Source organism: Schistocerca nitens, chromosome 4, assembly GCF_023898315.1.
Source record: "Schistocerca nitens isolate TAMUIC-IGC-003100 chromosome 4, iqSchNite1.1, whole genome shotgun sequence".
Classification (NCBI taxonomy): Eukaryota; Metazoa; Arthropoda; class Insecta; order Orthoptera; family Acrididae; genus Schistocerca; species Schistocerca nitens.
Genome location: NC_064617.1, coordinates 144142221 through 144156921, shown reverse-complemented (window position 1 = coordinate 144156921; position 14701 = coordinate 144142221).

Here is a 14701-nt window from a genome sequence, read left to right as displayed (position 1 = left end):
AGGGAACAGCAGGACATGGAAAGTCCTCCATAGGTCAGGGTAAAAGCCAGTGGATAGGAAGACATTGTACTGGGTAGGAATGACAGCCAGGAAGGATGGGGGCATTCCCTGAGGTGACACCATCATGACCAGGGGCAGTGTTGCATTTGGAGCGGTGATGGGAGTGTTGATGTCTGAGGAGGGTCAATGATCCAAGTACTGGAAACTAGGTGCGAGCAGTGGGAAAGAGGTATAAGTGCAGTCACGGATGGTGGAGAAGAGGGAGTAATCAAATATGGGGATCGTCAGAAAAGGAGAAGACCGCAGAGAGGTGGGAAGCAAAATGGTTAATCTTACTGAGGTTGTCAGGGAAGGGGCGATCGTCGTGGTGGATAGGGTAATGCAGGGTGGGATGGCTACCAGTAAGGTGGCGGAAGGCTGACCAGTACTTGGAGGAGTTGACAAGGAGGGTGGATTTGAGGAATGTGCATGTGAGGTGCCAGTCCTGGCGTTTCTTTGCTGTAAGGAGATTGCAGATGTGTCACTGTAATTGCCAGTGGCAGATGAGTGTACCTCCATCACAGGTGTGGAGGAAGGAGCAGTAGAGCCTGTGGGATTCACGAAGAAGGAAGGCAGCCTGTGGAGGGAGCATAGGGAGGTGAGGGTGGATGAGTTTGGTAGGGACATGGGCCTCCACAGCTTCAGTGATGGTCTTCTTAAGGGAGGAAGAGGAATGGGTGATGACAGCGGGATGGTGAAAGGTAAGGAGGTGGCTTTCTACCTGTGAGGCATTGGATTCACGGTAGGCATCCCAGTCAGCATGGCAGTAGTCATGGACAGACTTTGGAGGGGCAGCTATGTGGGGGGATGCAAGGGGGCCACAGGCAGAAGGACGCAGAGGTGATCACTACCAATGGGATCGAGGACATCCATAGCGATACAACCAAGGAGGTTAGCGGAAACAAGGATAACAATGGGGTAGAAGTTACCTTCAGGATGGGTGTTTTGTAGCAAAGGAACAAGGTCACCATGGAGGGTGGCAAGGAACAGATGCCACCACCGAAGGGTGGCCGGGTCACTGCTGTGGATGTTGACATCGGCGGCAGTCACATAGGTGGAGAAAGTAGGTCAACATGGGAAATGAAGTCATAGAGGAGAGGAGCTGTGGGGCAGACATAGATAGTGGCACAGGTGATGGTGAGGGAGGGGAAAAAGATGTTGAGGAGAAGGTGTTTAGTCAGGTCATTGAGGAGGGGTTTTGGCCAGACCTGGAGATGCTTTAGGTGGCCAATAGTGACCTCACTTCAGGCGATGGGAAGGGGATTGTCGGTGTGGTGGAGGAGATGTGTGGACAACATGGTGAGGTTGGAGGAGTCAGCTGGAGCTGGGATAGGGTATGCATCAATAGGTATTTGTTGGCATTGATGGAGTGAATGTTGAGGTAGAGGAGGCGATACTGGTGATGTGCCAGGAGGTGGGAGGGGGGAAGGAAGTGGGGAGAAGAGAGAGGGTCTTAAATGAGGGTGTCCAGCTGGGTGAAGATAAAGTGGGTCTGGTTGTGGGAGTAGGTGGCTTAGGTAATGAAATGGAAAACAGAGCAGGTGGTGAGGAAAATCTGCTGGGGGGTGTGGGGCCGCTGGAAGGGGTGGATGTTCTGCAGGACGATGGTTAGGAACCAGATGTCATCTGCTGCAGGGGGAGGGTGGATTGCGTTGTGGGGCTGGGTGGGTGGTTGGGTGAACGGGAACAGTGAGCTCAGGAGCAGATGGGATGGGCTTCATTGCTGATGTTTCAAGAAGGGGGAGAAGGAAGATTAGGACACTGTGTAAGGAAGTGGGAGGCTTTACAATGGGGGCAGGTAGGGATTGTCTTGCAGTTTTGGGTGAGGTGGTCATTTTACAGGAGACAGTGCTGGAAGTGGTAGGACTGAGGAGGGGAACAGGACGGGTAAACGGTGTGGTGGCAGTTGAAAATCAGGGCTCCCTGTGTGAGGAGGTGATTGATGGGGGAAGTGGACTCAGTAAAGATATGCATGAGGAAGGTAGGGCCAGAGGAGTTGTAAATACAGCGTACCGAGCGGATTTCCAGGGCAGGATGGGCGTTCAGATCTGACAACACCTCTGCCTCCGTGACCACAGGGCTGAGTTTTGTGTTCAAGGCGGTGAGGGTTGTTAGATGACGAGGGTGCTGGGGCTGATGAGGAGGGAGTAAAGAAAGGGGTGAGGGATGCATGGGAGCCAAAGGTGATGGAGTGAAGGCACCGGAGAACATCAGTGTGGAAAGAGAGAGAGGAGGACTTGATGAGAACAGTGTCTCTGCGAGGGATAAGTTGGGTAGTGGGTGCACTGGGGATGTATTTCCAGGTTGAGGGTGTGGGTGTGGGCATGTAGGAATTTTAGATCAGGGTTGGCAAGGACGAAGGTATACAGGGTAGGGACTGGGGAGGGAGGAAGAGGGAAGTGAGGTGGGTGGTGGTTCTTTGGAGGAGGGGGTGGAGGTGAGGTCGCCACTTGGGCGGTTGGTATGTGTGGCCTGGGAGGAGGGATGAGGTACTGGATGGATGGGGAGATGGTGGGAGGCAGGCCCCTATTGTGAGGAGGCAGCACTGAGTAAGGGGTTGGCGCACTCTGTGGCGGCGACTGTGGCGCGGCAAAAAATTACTTGGGAGGGGTAAGAGGGTGGGTGGTGAGGGGAGGAAAGTCGTCTCGGTGGGCGACAGCAGTGGGACAGGGGACAGGAGCAAGGGCAGGAGCAGGGGAAAGATCAGGGGAAGGAGCAACATACATGTGGGGATTCAGGGATGAGGAAGAGATAGAAGTGGAGGAGATTGTGAGTAGGGGAGGTGGATGAGATGGGTTAAGCCCAAAGGAAGCACCCCACGAGTTTACATTGGGGGCAGGTGAAGGGGAGATGTAGATGATGGTGGTAGTGGGGGCGTCCATGATTGAAGGTGGCGTCCACTGGCGACAGGAGTCGCCGGTGTGCGAAAGGAACTAAAACGCGGGACAGCAGCGATGGCGACAGCGAGCACCAGGCGGCAGCGGCTGCGAGTAACGCGAGGCGGGCGGCGTGCGGCATCCGGGCAGCGGCGCAGACCAGGACGCAGCGACGGCGGCAACCGGGCGGCGACGAACAGCGGGAGGCGGCGGCCAGGCGACAGCGGACGGACGACAAAATCTGACTGACAGGTAGGCAGGCAGACGAATAGTCACGCGAGTGGGCAGGCAGGCAGGCAGACTGACAGAAAAATGGTTCAAATGGCTCTGAGCACTATGGGACTTAACATCTGAGGTCATCAGTCCCCTAGACTTAGAACTACTTAAACCTAACTGACCTAAGGACATCACATACACGCATGCCCGAGGCAGGATTCGAACCTGCGACCGTAGCGGTCGCGCGGTTCCAGACTGAAGCGCCTACAACCGCTCGGCCACTGCGGCCGGCGACAGACAGACGGATGGACAGACGGACAGACAGCAACAGCAACAGCAAGAGGCGCTCCGAAACCGCAGATTGCACCCTGAGGGTAGCCCGCGCTCTGTAATCTATCGACTTCGAAGGTGAGGGGATCCAACCCTCGAGATGGAACCTCATTTCAGTGATGGCAGCAGCAGCGGTTTTTCCCACTCCTATGGGGACGGGAGTTGTGTTGCAAGAGCGCTGCCCCCAAATCGCTTGTGAATATCTACGGTGTTTACGCCTTTCTTCTGCAGAAGCCATGTCGTCCAAAGCTGTCCTTAATGATCAAACGCCATGTTGTGTGCCTACAGCTGTACTGTGCAGTGGTTAACCTTACAGTGACTGTCCTGCCACCTACCGAAGTACTACATACTTGCAGCTGGAATGATGTCTATGATGAATGATGGGAAAAATAAAGTGTAAATAAATATGGAACACCCAGTTATATGTAAATCTTGAAAGCACAATAAGTGTCCACTAACGAGTTTTTTTATTATTCTCGGTGTTACGTTTATGGTACAGATCCTTACCTATATCTGTAGTAGTGTACTAGTTGAATTCTTTACTCACTTGTCGAAGTAAACACGAGAGAGGAATCCTTTTGTTTTATAAACTCCTGCGGAAGTTAATCGCCAGTTCACAACATTTATTTTCTATTATTAATGAACTACCAAAGGCAAGACGTAATTCCTTCTAGAAAAGTTTTACTGCCTTTCGAGGTCGTTCACTTTCGGGGCAGAATATCCGCCTGTCTACTCTAAGACCTGCAGGAAGTGATTATGAAAGTTGAGAAGCAGAAATTCTGACTTGATTAAGAGAACAGGTAATTCACAGCTTTAGCGGAAAAGACGCCGCTGTACAGAACGGAGAGGAGATTAATTAAGAAACCCAGAGAATTCTGGAATACATGCTCTTACTGTGTGCTACGAGATCGTAAGTTGGGAATGTATTACCGAGAAACATCATTCAAACTGGAGATAAAACATTTCAGGTTTCGTTTAACCTGAAACTGATTAAGGCTCTTAATCTGTAACACAAGAAGGAATTCGTTTGGTATTCCGGCTCTTCCTATACATAAAGTGAAAGTCGTAAGTTCACTAGCGTCTCTGATTAGTTTATTTTGTTACTTAAGAAGCTGGTATTCGCAATTGCTTTGTTTCTTTACCGTGAACCCAAGTTAGGTACTAAGTACTTTACCTAATCAATTTCAAATTTGTTGACCAACCCTGACTGAAGACGCAAGGTTTACACATTCTTTTAGTATCTGTTTTACTCCACTTTTATTTGCATTGTTAAATTGTCTTCTGATTTTTGACTTGCTTCATCGATATGTAACACACGAGACGACAAAATGAAATATTGTCTTGCTCTGGTTTTAAAAAGTGTACTTTTTTAACATAGTGCATTTACCATCCCTTTAGATTTCACACAAATTTTGTTATAGTCGTCAGCCTCTGAACTAATAGTAATTTCTCTGGAAATTTCGAGCATTTTATTTTTTGCTCCATGGCAGTTGTTCATATCTGTAACGAGGACATACCTTACTGTTAAATTCAAGCAAAGGAAAGTCCAGGTCGGTTATCAACAATAGCATGAAAAGAATAGATTGCTACTCTCGCTAAAGATGAGACAGGCACAGTGAAACGACTATTACACATTGAACTTCTGGCCAAATTATTCTTCAAAAAAAAGTTGTAGAGGCAAGGACACCTTATGCTTAAAAGGTTCAAATGGCTCTGAGCACTATGGGACTCAACTTCTGAGGTCATTAGTCCCCTAGAACTTAGAACTAGTTAAACCTAACTAACCTAAAGACATCACACACATCCATGCCCGAGGCAGGATTCGAACCTGCGACCGTAGCGGTCTTGCGGTTCCTGACTGCAGCGCCGAGAACCGCACGGCCACTTCGGCCGGCTCCTTGTGCTTATGTGGCCATTATCTTCGGATCTTCGGCCAGATAGTCGTGTCAAATGGAAGCAGCAATCGGTAGTGGGGTGGGGAAGAGAAAGGGACAGCAAGGTACAGGAGTAGCCAGTGATGCCTGGTGAAGCGTCCGGGGACTAGATGGTAGCAGGATATGGATACCAGACGTAGTGGCAGAAGTCTTTAGTGGAGGGAGGAAGGCAAATGTGCAGGGGAAAAGGAGAGGAGCAGAGAATGGCAAAAGACTGGTGGGCGCGTTGTCAAAATTTGGAGCACAATGAGGATGAGAGGACGTTAACTTTGGAAGGAGGCGGTAGAACGGTGGAGGTGAAAACTGTTGGGCTGTTGGGTGGTGGGTTGTTCACATACGATTCTATCGTCGCCCACTCATTTTTGACCAATATGTAACAAGTGGTCGCAAGAGGGAACAGTGGCTTATCTTGTAATCAGACAATTCTCGAATACCTGTAAGTTTGCGTAATAGACTATTTCCTGTTTGTGCCCTTTTTCTAATACATTGTATTGTGTTATCGCTGGTTAAGAGGACACCTGAATAACGGATATAGCTGACAGATTTAAAATGTTTATTAGAGACCTTCAGGTCGTGTAATGCTCTTCTTGCCTTAGAATTGGATGTTACCATATATTTGGTCTTGTTTTCCTTTAGCTCCTTTGCTCCTTCTGCTTACATTACTTCATTTGTCGCTTTATATAATTTTCGCCCTGTGTGTTTAAGGCAGATGTTACCAAAATCACCATCCCTCTGTACTTTCATGGCACTGGACGTGTCAGTGAACGTGCACTCCATCGGGTGACATTTCGTACCTTTCCGTTTAGGATAACTAAGGCTCACTGCACCTGTGTTCCAGGAGTTGCCGGCACGACAGCTCAGTGTGTTCGGTGAGAGAGCTGGCTGATCTCTGAAATTAAAAAAAAATAATAATAATAAAAAAAACCGGATCCGGGGGCCCAGCATCATTGCGCAACAGACCAGTCGGAGGGTCCTAGGATCCCTAACGCTAAACATAGGAACAGACATCAAACGTTCATAGGAACACTGAACGTGAACTCAATGCTGAGAACAGGTAAACAAAAAGAACTGACAAAACTAATGGATGAACACAAACTAAAAGTTCTGGCTATACAAGAAACAAGATACCCAGATGAGGATACAGTACAGGCAGACCAGTACAGGATTTATAAAGGGAAACCAGCACAGATAGTAAAGAATACAAAAGGTCTTCGGGTATATGGCACAGCATTTGTGATACATAACTCATTCTCTACTAAGGTACTAGAATTTAAATCTAAATCACCAAGAATATCATTGATAACATTCAGAAATAAAAATAAAAAGTACACACTTATAAATGCCCATGCACCAATAAATAAAGACAACCAACAAAATCCAGAGAAAGTGCAGACATTTTGGGAGGAACTAGAAGAAACAATAGGGAAGATCCCTGAGCAACACACTACAATTCTGTTAGGAGACTTTAATGCACAAATTGGAAGAAACGAATTATCAAAAAGCACAGGGAGGTTTACAGCACACACTAAAACTAACATGAATGGCCAGAGATTAGTAGAGTTTTGTGAGAAATTCAAATTGAACATTATGACAACTAAATTCCAGAAGAATCCCAAAAAACAAACAACATGGAAATCACCGAACAAATTACTTGGCGAGTTCCAGATTGATCACGTGACAATAAGTTATGATAATTCAAGGGACATTCAAGATGTACAGGTGGTGAAAGGGGCCAACTTTGATTCTGACCATTATCTGACCAAAATTAAGATGAAATTAACACCAGAAAGAAGTCACAAGAGTGACGAAACAAAAATAGCCAAATATAGAGTACAGGACTTAATGCTCAATCAGCAAGTCTTAGACGACTACAAGGAAAAGACAGATAAAATCAAAAGTCACAAATGGGAAGAAATTGCAACCTCAATACGAGACGTAACAGAACAAACAATTTTACTAACAAAAAAGAAAAAGCATCCCTGGTGGAATGAGGTCTGTGAGAAAGCACTACAGAAAAGAGCCAGAACTTGGGAGAAATACAACTCAACCAAAAGGCCAACTGACTGGGAGCAGTTCAAAACGCAAAGACGTGAAACGACGAAAATCATTAAAAGTGAACGAAGGAAATATGACACACAACAAATACAGAAAATACAAGATGAATTTTCTAAGAACAATACACGCAATTTCTTTCAAACATTCAGAACTACAATAACAAGATATAAACCACCGACACTCTGCTTCAAAGATGAAAAAGGAAATCTGATCACCAGCGTGGAACAAAATTGCCAACACCTAGCGAACTACTTTGAAACGCTGCTAAGCTGCAAAAGACCTAATGAAACCTTGACATTTGAGAAGCCTAAGAATAAGCTACCAGACTCTGAACCACCTAATAAAGAAGAAATTAAAGAGATCTTGAAAGGATTGAAAAACAATAAAGCATCTGGTAAAGATTCGTTAGTCGCGGAACTACTGAAATACGCAGGAGAAAACTTAATAAATAATTTCGAGGCGCTGTTTGAAGAGATTTGGAATACAGAGAAGATTCCGGAGGAATGGAAGACAGCATTGATTCATCCGTTACATAAGAAGGGTGCCAAGACAAATGCAAATAACTACAGAGGTATCTCATTGTTATCAGTGGCCTATAAGATCCTATCCAAGGCACTACAAAACAGGATTGAAAATCAAGTAGAGAAAGAACTGGGTGAATATCAGGCTGGGTTTAGAAAAGGAAGATCATGCAGTGAACAGATATTCAGTCTACTCTCCATAATACAACTTCGCGCACGCACATCGAAAAATCTAGTAATTACATTCATAGACTTCAAAAAAGCATATGATTCTATTGATAGACCAACCCTGATTAACACATTAGAAGAATTTGGGATTGATGATAAAAGCAGAAGTCTAATCCAGGAAACCCTTACGGGAACAAAATCGCAAGTGAAGTTTTTGGGTAGATTGTCACAACCGTTTGTAATTGGAACAGGTGTTAGACAAGGGGATGGGCTCTCCCCACTGTTGTTTAACATTGTCCTTGAAAAAGTGGTCAGGGAATGGAGAAAGAAGATGGCAGAAGCTGGAGTGAAAAATGGGATAACGTTAGGAAGAAATAAAACAAAAATTGAATGTCTGGCATTTGCTGATGACATGGCAATATTGGCAGATGACATCGAAACAGCAAAGATTCAGATAGAAATGCTGCATGAGATCGCTGAGAAGACAGGTCTACAAATATCGTATGAAAAGACAGAACTGATGATACAGGACAAAACAGACCCAACACAGACATTGCAAACTAAATATGGAATAATTAAGAGAGTTCATAAATTTAAGTATCTAGGGGAATGGATTACACCGACAGGGTTACCAAATGTTTCACTACAGGAAAGAGCAATAAAGATGGAAACGGCGTACCAGCTATGCCGAAATGTATACAATAAAAAGTCGATCTCCATCAATGCCAAGCTCAGGCACTACAATGCGGTAATAAAACCAGAAAGTTTGTATGCGATTGAATGCATCCCACTGAACAGAAAACGTCTGTTGGAGAAATTGGAAATAAAAGAGAGAAAAATACTGAGAAAGATCTTAGGACCTAAAAAGGATGGACAAGATTATAAATTGCGATCCAATAAAGAGTTATACGAGAAAATTGAAAAACTGACAACATCCTTTAAAAAGAGAAGACTGAGTTTCTATGGGCATGTCAAAAGAATGGCACCAGAAAGAACGGCAAAGAAAATCCTGGAATACATGGAAAGCAGAAAGACACAAATTAACTGGCTGAAAGAAGTAAAAGAAGACATTGCAGAAATGAACATTATACCAGAGACAGTTTACAACAGAATGGAATATAGGAATGCCATCAACAAAATACAGGGATTCAAAGACCGAACGCAATCAAAGAAGACGGGAACAACCTGGTCGCAAGAACGTAAAGAAGCCCACTCAGAAAAAATGAAGAAGTACTGGAAAGAACGCAAGAAAAAGCACAAGAAATGACTGATGCTTAGCGTAGTCCAAAGTTGACTGTAACGAATAATAATAATAATAAAAAAAACCTGAGTGAATGGATCAACAACGAACTTCAGCGGATGTCATGTGACGTCCGCTACTGCCAAATACAACGAAAAAAAAAGGAGATGGCACGGTAACTCCACGTGTTCGGTCAGAGGGTTATATACCCCCTGTAATAAAAAACGGATCAACGAAGACCCTGAACGAGTGTCACCGGACGTCCGCCCCGAACAAATTCAACGGACAATATAGGATCAAATGAGATCAACGAAAAGAAGAGGGTAACTTCTTTGATTAGTAATCAAACAGTCCTCGTTCCCGGTTTCGAAATCTGCCACCGCTTAAATTTTCATTAATTATTAGCATTCGCGGCCGAAGACTTCTGGCATAAGAGTTCACACTCATTCTGCTAACGGCCTTGTCAACGAGGAGCAGACAGAAGTTCCAAGCACTCTTTTGTCCTTGGAGTGGGAAACTGCCCATAAAGCCGGAAGAGCCAGCAATGGTCAACGGTATGAGGATCCAGAAGGCAATGGAGGCCACTGAATTTAGCACACTTAACATGTCTCCATAGGACATGTGGTCTGTAATTGAAAAAGTATCATGGTGGTCTCTCTATTGGCAAAAGATTCCGAATAGTCTCCTATTCGGATCTCCTGGACGGGACCGCCAATGGGGAGGTGAACATTAGAAAAAAGATTGAATAACCAACGGAAGAATAACGTTCCTACGAGTTAGGGCGCTGAATATCAGAAGCTTGAACGTGGTATGGAAGCTAGAAAATCTGAAAAGGGAAATGCAAAGGTTCGATCCAGATGTAGTAAGGGTCAGTGACGTCAAATGGAAAGAAGACAACGATTTCTGGCCAGATGAGTACAGGGTAACATCAACAGCAGCAGAAAATAGTGTAACGGGAGTAGGATGAGGAAATAGAGAAATTACATGAGACTATTGAAAAGGTAACACAGTAAAGGGAAACCAAAATCAAGCAGTCATGGGGGACTGGAATGCTGTTGTAGGGGAAGGATTGGAAGAAGAGGTTACAGAATAATATGAATCAGAGAGAAGAAAGACTAGTTGAGTTCTGCAATAAATTTCAGCTACTAATAGCGAATACACTATTCAAGAATCACGAGAAGGTGGTATATTTGGGAAAGGCCGGGTGATACGGAAGATTTCAGATTACGTCATGGTTGACAGAGATTCTGAAATCAGATACTGGATTCTAAGCAGTTACAGACGCAGATCGTAATTTAGTAATGATGAGGAGTAGGCTAATGTTTGAGAGATTAGTCACGAAGAATCAATAGGCAAAGAAGTGAGATACGGAAGTACTAAGGAAAGACGAGATACGCTTGAAGTTCTGTAACGCTATACATACAATAATAAGGAACAGCTCAGGCAGTACAGTTGAAGAGGAATAGACATCTCTAAAAAGTGCACTCACAGAAATTGGAAAAGAAAACATAGGTACAAAAAAAGTAACTGCGAAGAAACCATGTGTAACAGAAGAAATATTTGGTCGATGAAGGAAGGAAGTACAAAAATGTTGAAAGAAATTCAGGACTACAGAAATACAAGTCACCGAGAAATGAAACGAATAGAAAGTGCACGGAAGCTAAGACGAAATGGCGGCACGAAAAACGTGAAAAAATCGAAAAAGAAACGAGAGTCGGAAGTATTAATTCAGCATACAGGAATGTCAAAACAACCTTCGCTGAAATCAGAAGCCATTTCCATACACGTATCGAAGACCTGTGTAAAGTTTTTCAATTATACTGAGGAAAATGCAGGACACTATGGTCTATGGGGGGGGGGGGGTTCTTGTAGTGGTGCAGGAGCTGAGAGCTTTGACGATGGATGTTGTAGTTTTGGAAAGAGTTTATTGTAGTTTGCATACATTTTGATGCGGTTTTGGAGCGTTTTGATACAATGTTAACTTCCCAGACACTCAATACCTAGGAAAGCTTATAAATTATATGTCTGCATTCAGTTTTAATTATCCACATGTAAACTACATGGGGTCCGTAACACCAACAAAGACGATATAAATATTACGCAGAAGCACTATATTAAAGCTGGCAAAACTAATTTCCCCCAATCCAGGACAATGCTCTCCACGATACCATCGAATATAGATATTATTGAATTAGAACTCGTCCCCGCAAACGTTTTCTCCCAGAAGTATTAAGGAGCAGAACCAATGTATCGAAAACATTGGAATGTCTATTTAAGAGGAGTAGTATATTTATTTATTTATTTTATTTGGTGACTTTAAAACACGCGTAAATTGAATTGTGTGGTCCAAATGAAAAAAAATTGTTAACTGATTTTTACTTCCTAGAAAATTATGTGAGAATGAAAATATAATAGTATAATAATTAGCCTCGGCGCGTTTGTTCTTTAAAGAACATAGACTCAAAAATTTATTGTGGACTCACAAAACACTCGAAGAATATTCCTCTTACCATCATATTCAGGCTGTGGTAGTCGAATCCTGGCTCTTGCCGTAAGCTGAAAAGTAAAACCTTAAAACTAATGTTTCGCTCCGCTGCGGCTCATTACTGTGAAAAATGTTTGTTAAATTTTAAAGCGGGCGATCTCTGCGCTTCCGTTATGATTTCGCATTTTAGATCGACGCGTAATAGCGTCCGTTGAAGCAGCGGCCGCTATATTTGTGGAGCTGTAAACGACTTAAGAAAAATTAAACCAGTGCAAGGAACATGACATAGGGCTCACTGTACATTTAAATAACTCAAATAGAAACTTTAACGTACTATATTAACAAGGTTAACAGCATAAAAGCTTACATAACTTTCGTGCAGCAAGATGTCTGGTTCTTGACACCAGAAACAAGCGAAGGAAGAGGGAGAGATGAACAATCTAGGATCGTTCTTCTCCCTTATTAACATCATAGAGATTATTACATTTTAAAAGCTTACTCCTTCATACTAAGATTAAAATTTAATATTTACAATAAAACATGGATATTTTCCGCCGCCTATGAGGTCGGTGAAACACATAAGATTCGTGTACATTTATTGCGTCGTATAATATTTCTCGTTCCAAGTTTTTTTGTTTTAAATGTCTTTACAACACAGTCGTCGCTGGAACGGCACAACATATAAACTGGTCCCTATTAAGGAAATTACTCCTCTAAGTACAGTTACTGTGCTAAGGGTGTGAAAAAGAAAACTGAAGCTACATGACATTGCGAACTGGGATATATGACGAAGACAACTCTAACTGGAAAAGAGGAGACAATTGCGTATGCAACTGCAGGGTTTACGTGTATCTTTAAACATTGTGTAAGGAGAAACCTGGTTAACATGCACTTACAGTAAACAACCATGTGTTGTCTTACTAACCAAAATCAATACAACTTTTATAGAGATGTGGTCTCAAGACAAAACAGCCATATTCATTGTAAGCCACAGAAATGAATGTACCCTGAAAAACAAGAATTTTGTACTAATGTTGACTATGTCCATAGATTTTGAGTTTAGGACACTTAATGTCCAGTCTTCCTGAATGACATTTCAATGTTGGATCCTTCGAATAAAGCCAATGAAGTCACCATTACAGGTTTGCCAGCATAAGCATATTTGAGATGAGGTCTGACTTCCTGGTGTACATGCATCTGTAAGATCACACATGTTTAGAACTTCTCGATGTTTAGCAGTTTGCATGAGGGATGTTTCTCATTGTATTATTTCAATCAATGTCACAGACAAGCAGGAATTGGAGTAGTGGTTTAGCAATTACCTTGAAATGTAAAACCATGCTGCAGTGTCGTTGGCAGAGACCATCATGAGTTGGTGTGATGAGACCTGCCAAGTCATCGACAGCAGTGGTTTGGAAATCGAGTAACTGGGTAAAATGCGATGAAATTATGGAAAACCTGGTAAAATTGCAAAAGTCGATGGAAAAAATGTATCGCTGAGGAAAATACGACAAAACTGACGGTACTTTCATACCAGCCTGAGTGTATGAAAATTATTCCATTCCTCAACTTTTGCGATTAGCAGCTGATGGTGCTTATGGGTTCAAGTTCTGCAGAATACACTCTGTTCCACAAGTGGTTGTGCACTGTATGCTATAAAAAGGAAAGATGCAGTGTCAAAAATTTGCAGGCCAGTATCATCAACATCTTGGACCAAAATGATGATCATATGGTGCAATATGCACTGCCAATACAAGGAATCAGCGCTCATGGTCCCTTTGTAAACGTAACAATGAGACATCTACTACCCCATAACTGTGGAAGATGAGATTAAATATAGAGATCATCACCTTTGGCCATCTGTTTGGGAATGCTCCACATTGCTGGAAACTCTTGCGGTTTCTTTATGTTGTAATGTCTTCCACATTTTTGTGAATAAGAAACATTGCCTCTGTCTTTTATTTCAACCATCCTGTGTGTTGTGGGAACCCCTTACTTTACACTATGGGATTCCAGCATTGCGCGAGAGCAAATTGATCAAAACATGTTAATTTAGGTTTAGCGCCTGACATAGACTTCAAAGTTGTCGTGTGAGAAGAGAATGTATGGCAGTGCATAAAGCTGCACTCATACACTGCTTGGATGTGTTACAGCAAAAAACAGTGTATTGGTCTGCTTACAAAACAACAGCAAAGAGCCCCCTATTGTGACTGATAAACTGTGAGGTATTTTCTTCCATTAAGGCAACCCATATAATCATTATATATATTTTGTTATTCTCCATCTTCAACTTCAGATTCTTAATAGCAGCCATGTTTAAAACTAATGGCACTTGTACCCTGCACATCATTTGTGTATGTATATAATTGGGATAGGTTTTCTGTAAATAACTCCAAAGTCACATGGTAACGAATTTTTCGTTTATTCAATCCTCACAGACACAATTGAGTTCTTTAGGAATAATTTGATTCTTGAGATACAATTTGGTTCTAATATTTCAGGGCAGAGATACTAATACCAAGTACTTGATACAATTTGGTTCTAATAATTTCAATGCAGAGATACTTAAAACTTACGTACTATTTCTATTAGTAATGCCTAAGACTAGAGAAAACTTTCCACACTCGACCCACCAGTAGCATTGGTTGAGAATGTTTACAGTTTTCAGTAGCACTGGTTGAAAGTATTTTATACAACTTCCCTGGGCACAGTAGCACAGCTGGTGAATATTTATACAGTCTTCCAGTGTGCAGTACCATAATTTGAGAATATTTGCTGGATGGATTGGTGCTACATTAAAAAACTAATGAGACTGTGTGGTTGGCAACAGGTGAAAC